Genomic DNA, 10,461 nt, shown 5'->3' with positions numbered 1-10,461 from the left:
AGGGTATAGCTACTCTGCAGTTCAGTTAGTAGAACATGGTCCTCTGCAGTTCAGTTAGTAGAACATGGTCCTCTGTAGTTCAGATAGTAGAACGTGGTCCTCTGTAGTTCAGATAGTAGAACATGGTCCTCTGTAGTTCAGATAGTAGAACGTGGTCCTCTGTAGTTCAGATAGTAGAACATGGTCCTCTGTAGTTCAGATAGTAGAACGTGGTCCTCTGTAGTTCAGATAGTAGAACATGGTCCTCTGTAGCTCAATTGGTAGAACATGGTCCTCTGAAGCTCAGTTGGTAGAGAATGGCTATTGCAATGCTAGGATACTGTGTTGATTCCGGGGACCACCCGTACATAAAGTATATGCACAAATGACAATAGATATTGATAGAGCGTCTGATAAATGACATATGTATAAAAATATAGCGTAGTTTTACTCACAATCATTAGAAAACCGTCACCTTCAGAGACTGTTTCTCCTTCCATCACAGCTGTGTGGTAATGTGAGGCCTGTTAATGATATGTATTTTACCTCAGAGGAGAATACCTCTTCAGTGGGACAATTAAGCTGAAACGCTGCTAGGCTGACAACATTTCTGCTTGTGACATGTTCCGTCACCTTACAGTGAACGGTGTTCCGTCACCTTACAGTGAACGGTGTTCCGTCACCTTACAGTGAACGGTGTTCCGTCACCTTACAGTGAACGGTGTTCCGTCACCTTACAGTGAACGGTGTTCCGTCACCTTACAGTGAACAGTGTTCCGTCACCTTACAGCAAACGGTGTTCCATCACCTTACAATGAACATTATTCTGTCACCTTTCAGTGAACTTTATTCTGTCACCTTACAATGAGTTGTGTTCTGTCACCTTACAGTGAACTTTATTCTGTCACCTTACAGTGAACTTTATTCTGTCACCTTACAATGAGTTGTGTTCTGTCACCTTACAATCAACAGTGAGAGTCAAGGATGCTTGCTTGGCCCCCTACACTGTTTTGCATATTTATATGACTTTTGCACATTAGGTAAGTGACTGCACTCATCTAAATGAATGCCTCTGTGTAGAGTGGCCCCATGCCAGCCGTCTGTCCCTACTGCTTCATCATTATAGGATATATGGGGGGAGAGTCGGCTCAAGGGATTGGAGGTAATATTGCATGGTTATAGTTAATGCAGTTTTTCATTCTGTGTACACTAGCTGTTTGGCCTCCCAAATGGCAACCTACAGTATTCCCTATATAGTGCACTAGTTTTGACCAGGGCCCACAGTGATCAGAACCCTAAGTAGTACACTATGTAGAGAATATGGTGCCATTTGGGATTGTAGGGTCGTCGCGCTGACTAAAGACCAAGGCCAATTCCAAATGTCTGGCAGTTGGCAGACCGTACCCGATACACATCTACTCGCCTATCGGCATGACAACGGTAGAGATGAAAAGACCTGACACAACCCAGCCACTCCGTCTTTCCCAGCACACTCTGGATTACAAGATAACACTCCAGAGGGCCATTAACCGGTAGAACATCCACTTATAAATGTTATATCCAGGACAGGATGGCACCGTGACAGCAGGTGCCCGCCAAATGGCTCGCTCCTGCTCTTAACAGACAGAATCCAGACTAGTCATATGGAATCAGGAGGACATTCTTGTTAACACCAACAACCTTTATGTAATGATCTGGGCTGGGAGGCAAAAAGTGTACTGATGCATACTATGATCATTCTGTGCTGTAGAAATGTTAAATTGTGTATTCTCTCCACCCCCCCGTTGTGATTACGTTTTCTCTTTAAAGGAGAACAGGAGAACATGTCATGTTTTGCACACTATATATACAAAAGTATTTGGACACCCCTTTCAAATTAGTGGATTTGTCTATTTTCATCCACACCCATTGCCGACAGGTGTATAAAATGGAGCACACAGCCATGCAATCTCTATAGACAAACATTGGCAGTAAAAGGACTTTCAATGTGGCACCGTCAATAGGATGCCACCTTTCCAGCAAGTCAGTTCGTCAAACTTCTGCCCTTCTGGAGCTGCCCCAGTCAACTGTAAGTGTTGTTATTGTGAAGTGGAAACATCTAGGAGCAACAACGGCTCAGCTGCAAAGTTTTAGGCCACACAAAGCTCACAGAACGGAACCACCAAGTGCTGAAGCATGTCTGCACTCGGTTGAAACACTCACTAACAAGTTCCAAACTGCCTCTAGAAGCAACGTCAGCACAAGAACTGTTCGTTTCCATGGCGCCGAGCAGCCGTACACAAGCCTAAGATCACCATGTGTAATGCCAAGCGTTGGCTGAAGTGGTGTAAAGCTTGTTGCCATTGGACTCCGGGGTAGTGGAAACGCATTCTCTGGAGTGATGAATCACGCTTCACCATCTGGCAGTCCGATGGAAAAATCTGGGTTTGGCGGATGCCAGGAGAACACTACCTGCCAGTAACCCTGGCTAACTAATAATAATCTGTCATTGTATACTGTAGTATTATCTTGTTTTTATAATAAATCTTTGTTTTATAAAATAATATTACTGTCTCTGAGATTTTGAATCTGGCTTATAATTGTAACAGGTATAATTGTAACAGGTATAATTGTGACAGGTATAATTGTAACAGGTATAATTGTAACAGGTATAATTGTAACAGGTATAATTGTGACAGGTATAATTGTAACAGGTATAATTGTGACAGGTAGAATTGTGACAGGTAGGATTGTGACAGGTATAATTGTGACAGGTAGAATTGTAACAGGTAGGATTGTAACAGGTATAATTGTGACAGGTATAATTGTGACAGGTATAATTGTAACAGGTATAATTGTGACAGGTATAATTGTGACAGGTATAATTGTGACAGGTATAATTGTAACAGGTATAATTGTAACAGGTATAATTGTGACAGGTATAATTGTAACAGGTATAATTGTGACAGGTATAATTGTGACAGGTATAATTGTAACAGGTATAATTGTGACAGGTATAATTGTGACAGGTATAATTGTAACAGGTATAATTGTGACAGGTATAATTGTGACAGGTATAATTGTGACAGGTATAATTGTGACAGGTATAATTGTAACAGGTATAATTGTAACAGGTAGGATTGTGACAGGTAGAATTGTGACAGGTAGAATTGTGACAGGTAGAATTGTGACAGGTAGAATTTTTACAGGTATAATTGTAACAGGTATAATTATGACAGGTATAATTGTAACAGGTATAATTATGACAGGTAGGCCTACGGTTTATCCCTACTTGCTAAGAATGATAGGTGGTGTCCATTTTACTATAGAATATAGATAAATCCATATTTCATATTACGTAATAAATTACCCAATTAATTTTCCATTATCATAACGTTAGGCCACTCCACTATAGAATGCAGACACTGATCCACAGAGATCCACCACGTACAAAATCTGATGGCAAACTTTTATCCTTGCCTGTCTCAATTCAAAATATCTTTACTCTCTACTCTAACAGCCTGGGGTGTGTCACTGAAGAAGTTGTGGATCCATTGAAAAGGAACTGACCTGCAGTTAGTTGTGTTTTTCCTCACATGATCGCCTATATTTGTTCTTTCTCAGTTCCCCATTCAGAATATTTACATATTTAGGAGTAAAATGTGGTGTTCCGTATTGAACCGTATTGAACACGAACTCTTGTCATCTTCTGATAAATGTGAGTAAAAAATAATTACTATTTAAGATATTTTATCTACATTGCTGTTTTGGCTTGCCTATCTCCCATGTGATGTAGTGTCCTTGTCCGACGATGTTATCTATTTTCGAGAATATTGCTTTTACCAACATTTACATTTACCTCTGCCTACCTCTGCTTACCTCTGCAGTGTTATTTTTCTCTCACGTTTTCTGATATGTTAGCATTAAGCTTAAGGCTGTGTTTACACAGGCAGCCCAATTCTGATATTTTTTTACTAATTGGTGTTTTGACCAATCAGATCAGCTCTTTTGCCCATAATTGGGCATCATTTCAGAATTGGGCTGCCTGTGTAAACACATTGTCTACCATGATACAGCAAATGTTTTGTAAGGTAAATGAGGTAGTTCAAATATTGCATGTTTGCTTTTGATACTGTCTATTGGTAACTCTTTTAACACTGAAAGAAAAACAATTTGAGGAAAAGTTGCGTGGATAAGTAAAAAACATTGTATTATCAGTAAAACAAAACAAAAAATCAAGATGGGGAATAGTTTTCAAGGCACTGTATGTCTTTCAAACACCCTCAAGTATCTGTCTATTTTTTATTGTCTACTTTAGATCTGAAGAATACATTGAAGACATCTCTTTTATTTGTATTATCTTGAGTGGAACCTCACCAGGCTCCAGTGTGTGTTGTACATTAGCCTTAATGAGGAAGATACTCACACTGAAACTCACGATGACCACACCAGGAAGGGAAAGTGGGTCTTTTTTTTTTGCTGTCTGTTTCTGCTGTATGTCTGGATCCTTGTTGATCCAGTAAAGGGATACTTCCTGAAACACTGCAGAATATACTGTTAACATGACACTACTCTGTAACAACGGGAACCTACTAACCATACCAGAAGACATTCCGTCAATAGTCAGATCTTTAGACATTTCTATTAATACAATTTCAAAGATCAAAAAGTTTGACTTTAAAGATCTATCGGTCCTCAAATATCTTGAACATGTTCAGTAACGTAATCTCTCATGTTGAAGATGGAGCTGTCCTCCACCTTGTGGCTCTGCAAGAGGCTAGACCTGGGCTATAACCAGCTCACCACCATTTCGGACCACATGTTTCAGGGCCTGGCCAACCTCTCAGCGCTATACCTAAATAACAACCTAATCACAACTATTGGGTCATCATCCTTTCGGTCTCTCTCTGGATTACACGTAGTGAACATAACCAACAATAAACTGCACAGTCTAAAGAAGGTTCAGCCTATTATACAATTACCACATTTTTTCAGAAGATGTACATTGGGAGGAATGGATTTACCAGTTTTTAAATGAAGGGAAATATCAAACAAGTCCATAGGGTTGAGAGTGCTTGATGTGTCTGGGAATCCATTGGACATCTCCATCGTCACAGGAAGTGTTTTTCCAAACCTTCAGAAGTTAAACTTAGCCTACTGTGGTCATAATAGAAGCATGCAATGGGATGTGGCAGACAGGTCTTTTCTGAGGAACGTGTCGTGTCTTGACATGAGTGGAATCCACATGTCTCTGGAGGTTATGAGCATGTTGATGCGGAGCTTCAACTCCCTGTTCGAATCTCGGACACTTTCTCATTTAGGAATTGTCACGATCGTCGTACAGAGCGGACCAAGGCGCAGCGTGAGTTGAGTTCCACATAATTTTAATTCACAGTGAAACAACAAAAACAACAAAACATCCAACGAACGTGAAGTACAGCGCGCACATAGGCACTAACTGAAACAATATCGCACAAAGCAGGTGGGAGAAAGGGCTTCCTAAATATGATCCCCAATTAGAGGCAACGATTACCAGCTGCCTCTAATTGGAAACCATACAACTCACCAACATAGAAATAAAATGACTAGAACACCCCCCTAGTCACGCTCTGACCTCAACACCATAGAGAACCAAGGGCTCTCTATGGTCAGGGCATGACAGGAATAGAAACGTTTGCCTATACAAAGGTTCTCACCAATATTGCCTGCCACATACCTACATTGAGAATACTCCAATTTAGATATAACAACATCAGTTTTGTTTCTGAGGAACTCCTGCAGTCCTGCACTCAGCTGACAGATCTGGGAAAGCAATATAATAATATGATTGATCTGTCTGACTCTTCATTCTGGCAAATGAAGCAGCTGCGAAATCTGGAATTGGGGCACAACATGCTTTCATCTGTGCCAAAAGCCACAAGTAATCTCCCCACTCTGGATGTCCTGGATCTCAGCTTCAATAGAATCAATAAACTAGACTGCTCAGATGTTGCCAATCTTACTGGACTCACACAACTCTTCCTTCACAAAAACAAAATCCCTCAATTTGAAAGCTGTGTTTTCCAGGATTTGAAGTCCTTAAAGGTCCTAAACATTGGAACAAACCAAATACTGGCCTTGAGTGATGTTTTCAAGAATGGTTTGCAAAAACTAGAGATCTTGGATTTGCGAGGCAATAAACTAAGTTCTGTCAGAAAAGAAGACTTTAAAAGCTTACAATCACTCAAGGAATTGCTTTTATTCAACAATCAAATTAGCAGCTTAGAAGATGGGGCATGTAAGGTGATGGTCAACCTTAGAAGCCTTACTCTTTCAGCAAATAGAATCAGTCAAACTGAAACTAAAGACCGGGTGTTCAGAGGACCAACACGCTTAACCAGCCTCAGTATTTCTTCCAATCATATCAAATATGAAACAGATGATAAACTCAACCCTCCACCCTTCTATCACTTGACATCACTCAAGATTCTATACATCTTCAGCCAATGGATGGATAATATACCATCAAACTTTCTTGAGGGTCTGAAATCTTTATCAGAATTCAGGGCAGGGTATCTAAATATTAAGTCTCTGCACCCAGACACATTCAGTCACACCCCCCAATTGAGGTACCTTGACATCAGTAGTAATAGGTTCTCAACCCTCGCTCCAGAGCTGTTTCTTCCAATGCCAAAAATCAGCAGACTATATCTGTCCAAATCCCAACTTCAGTCTTTGGATTTCTTCATACTAGCCAAACTATCTCAAATTGCATGTATGCTGTTGGAAAACAACCAGATTAGAGAGATCAATGAGACATTGATATGTTCTCTCCCTGCCTTAACGTCCTTGAAAATTAATAATAACCCTTTCATATGTGACTGTAGAAATGCTTGGTTCATCCAGTGGGGGGAGGACAATAACCAAACACAAGTTGGTGAAGCCCATGACTATAACTGCAGCTATCCAGACAATCTGAGGGGCACCAAACTGTTGGATCTTGACACCCGTCCGTGTTCAGTAGTCGTAGGCTTCTTCTACTTCCTGTCCACCACTTCTCTGGTCCTCCTCACCCTGCTGGGGTCCTTCATCTATCATATCCTGAGATGGCAAGTTGTCTATTCCTATTACCTCTTCCTGGCATTTCTCTACGACACCAAGCGGAGGAACAAGGGGGGCAGCTAATAAGTGTGATGCCTTCGTCTGCTACAACACCCACGATGAGCCCTGGGTCCTGAGGGAGCTGCTGCCAGAGCTGGAGAGGCAGCAGGGCTGGAAGCTGTGTCTGCACCACCGGGACTTCCAGCCAGGCAAACCCATCATAGAAAACATCACAGATACCATCTACGGGAGATGCAAGACCATCTGTGTGATCAGCTGTCACTATCTGGAGAGTGAGTGGTGCTCCAGAGAGACACAGGTGGCCAGGTGGGTCTAACAATCTTCAATTACCTATACAGTTATAAGAATATTTTGACAATAAATACACAACGCAGAGGATGGGAGGACTAAAAACTAGGCTAATGGTCAATAGGGAATTGTAAATATGAGTTTGGTTTCAGTTCAACAGCTGTTTAGAAACTGTGAAATGTCAGTCCTGAACTCAGAGCTACATGTGCTACATTCTGTACATTGAGTCTGGAGCAGGATACTTGTTATTTGGCCATTGGCCCAGTTGTACTGCAAGGACTAAACCCAAGGTTAGGGGGTTATAAATGGCATTACATTTCATTAATTTAGCAGATGCTCTTATCCAGAGCGACTTACAGTAGTGAATGCATACATTTTTTCCCCCGTACTGGTCCCCCGTGGGAATCAAACCCACAACCCTGGCGTTGCAAACACTATGCTCTAACAACTGAGCCACACGGGACTTACATTGGCATCCTTGGCATCCTGTCCCTTTGTTCTGTGGAGAAAAGCTGAGGACAGGGGAGACTGAATATCTAACTCCCAGCATAACATCTATGATTTGTCCTTCTCAAATAAACCTATTTTTCTCCCCCTGATTTGCTTTGGAGTTTGTGTTATTGAAGAATAACATCAACTGCTAACACAGTACACATAAACACACATATACTGTACTTCATAAAGACTTTCTACTTTACTCTCCAGCTTCCGTCTGTTTGACGAGCAGAAGGATGTGTTAATTCTGGTGTTTCTAGAGGAGATCGCAGACCAGCAGCTCTCTCCCTACCACCGCATGAGGAGGCTGCTCAAGAGACAAACCTACCTCAGCTGGCCCAGAGCTGGAGAGTACACCGGGGTCTTCTGGCAGAAACTACGGGTGGCTCTGGAGAGAGATGGTGACAGACATAAACGAAATGTACTAACCTTTAACCTATATGTTCTGAACTTTATCAGACATGTTATGATATAAGCATGACTGAAAGTTATTGATAAATACTAATGCATCTTATATAATTAGAAATTCAGCTAATTTACTTGTGTATAGTTACATGCCTACCCAGCTAACAAAATATTGAACAAAATGTGAAGTGGGCCACTGACTGCAGATGTGTTGCTACTATACATTTTCTCTCAGGGTCATTTTTTATTAACTTGCTTAGCTTTGCCTAATATCATTGGTGTTTTTTTTCTTCAAGTAAGATAAAATGTACAATTATTATAACAAATAGTGTCCTACCTTATTTTTGTTGTTGTTAATTTGTTAAAATCCTTTTGACTTGTAATGTTTATGATGAATAAATGTTTATAATAGTCACACCTTTGTCAGTTATGCTTCATTTGAACTAGCAAGCCACTTGTTAGCTAATGCTAGCTAGCTGACAAGCTAATGAAGAAAACTATTGCTAGTTAGCTGACAAGCTAATGAAGATAACTAATGCTAGCTAGCTGACAAGCTAATGAAGATAACTAATGCTAGCTAGCTGACAAGCTAATGAAGATAACTATTGCTAGCTAGCTGACAAGCTAATGAAGATAACTATTGCTAGCTAGCTGACAAGCTAATGAAGCAAAACACTCAGATGAAGACAACTAAGTTAGGTAGCTGGTTAGTTTGCTAGATTCAATTCACATGATGATGTTGATATAATTTTAGCTACACACACTATCCCTTACAGACTCTGTAATAAACAGTGGGGCTTGAACCACCAATGATTACAAGGCAAGCATGATGATGCAGACCTAACAAGAGCTGTAGTACAGAGGGTGCTTACACACAACAGGGCTCCTTCTGACGTCGCAATTCCAGGGTGTAGAGGGGAAAGTCCACCACTAGAGGGCACGCTATCTCCATAAATGTCACTGAGTGTGCCAAAACATTAGGAACACCATCCAATATTGAGTTGCACCTCTTTTTGCCCTCAGAACAGATCCAATATGCCGGGGGCATGGACTCTACAAGGTGACAAAAGTGCTCCACAGGGATGCTGGCCCATATTGACTCCAATGCTTCCCGCTGATATACTCAGGTGGGTGGTAGTACTTTGGGCAGTGGACAGAAACTCAGATATTCACACAAAACAACCATGATGAATTCATCCCCCGAGGGAAAATGTGTGGTAAGTATTTAAATTACATTGTATGTTGGGTAACATTTGGATAAGGAATATCAGAGCTGAGATCACTAAACTGTTGAATAAACACTATCAGAGATGTGTTGTTGAATAAACACTATCAGAGCTGAGATCACTAAACTGTTGAATAAACACTATCAGAAATGTGTTGTTGAATAAACACTATCAGAGATGTGTTGTTGAATAAACACTATCAGAGATGTGCTGTTGAATAAACACTATCAGAGATGTGTTGTTGAATAAACACTATCAGAGATGTGTTGTTGAATTAACACTGTCAGAGATGTGTGGTTGAATAAACACTATCAGAAGATGTGTTGTTGAATAAACACTATCAGAGATGTGTTGTTGAATAAACACTATCAGAGATGTGCTGTTAAATAAACACTATCAGAGATGTGTTGTTGAATATACACTATCAGAGATGTGTTGTTGAATAAACACTATGACAGATGTGTTGTTGAATAAACACTATCACAGATGTGTTGTTGAATAAACACTATCAGAAGATGTGTTGTTGAATAAACACTATCAGAGTTGTGTTGTTGAATAAACACTATCAGAGATGTGTTGTTGAATAAACACTATCAGAGATGTGTTGTTGAATAAACACTATCAGAGATGTGTTGTTGAATAAACACTATCAGAGATGTGTTGTTGAATAAACACTATCAGAGATGTGTTGTTGAATAAACCCTAACAGAGATGTGTTGTTGAATAAACACTGTCAGAGATGTGTTGTTGAATAAACACTATCAGAGATATGTTGTTGAATAAACACTATCAGAGATGTGTTGTTGAATAAACACTATCAGAGATGTGTTGTTGAATAAACACTATCAGAGATGTGTTGTTGAATAAACACTATCAGAAGATGTGTTGTTGAATAAACACTATCAGAGATGTGTTGTTGAATAAACCCTGTCAGAGATGTGTTGTTGAATAAACACTATCAGAGATGTGTTGTTGAATAAACACTATC

At 40.3% G+C, this 10,461-nt stretch overlaps 2 pseudogenes; both read left to right on the top strand.

The window, feature by feature from the left end:
• Window positions 1-4,367: 4,367 nt before the first annotated feature.
• LOC123730976 (toll-like receptor 7) lies at window positions 4,368-5,329 on the top strand (annotated as a pseudogene).
• A 258-nt stretch (window positions 5,330-5,587) lies between these two features.
• On the top strand, window positions 5,588-8,616 carry LOC106589054 (toll-like receptor 13; annotated as a pseudogene).
• The last annotated feature ends 1,845 nt before the right edge of the window (window positions 8,617-10,461 follow it).

Source organism: Salmo salar, chromosome ssa27 (genome assembly GCF_905237065.1).
Source record: "Salmo salar chromosome ssa27, Ssal_v3.1, whole genome shotgun sequence".
NCBI classification, from domain to species: Eukaryota; Metazoa; Chordata; class Actinopteri; order Salmoniformes; family Salmonidae; genus Salmo; species Salmo salar.
Note: the sequence above shows the minus strand (reverse complement) of the source record. Positions and strands in the feature narration are given on the sequence as shown.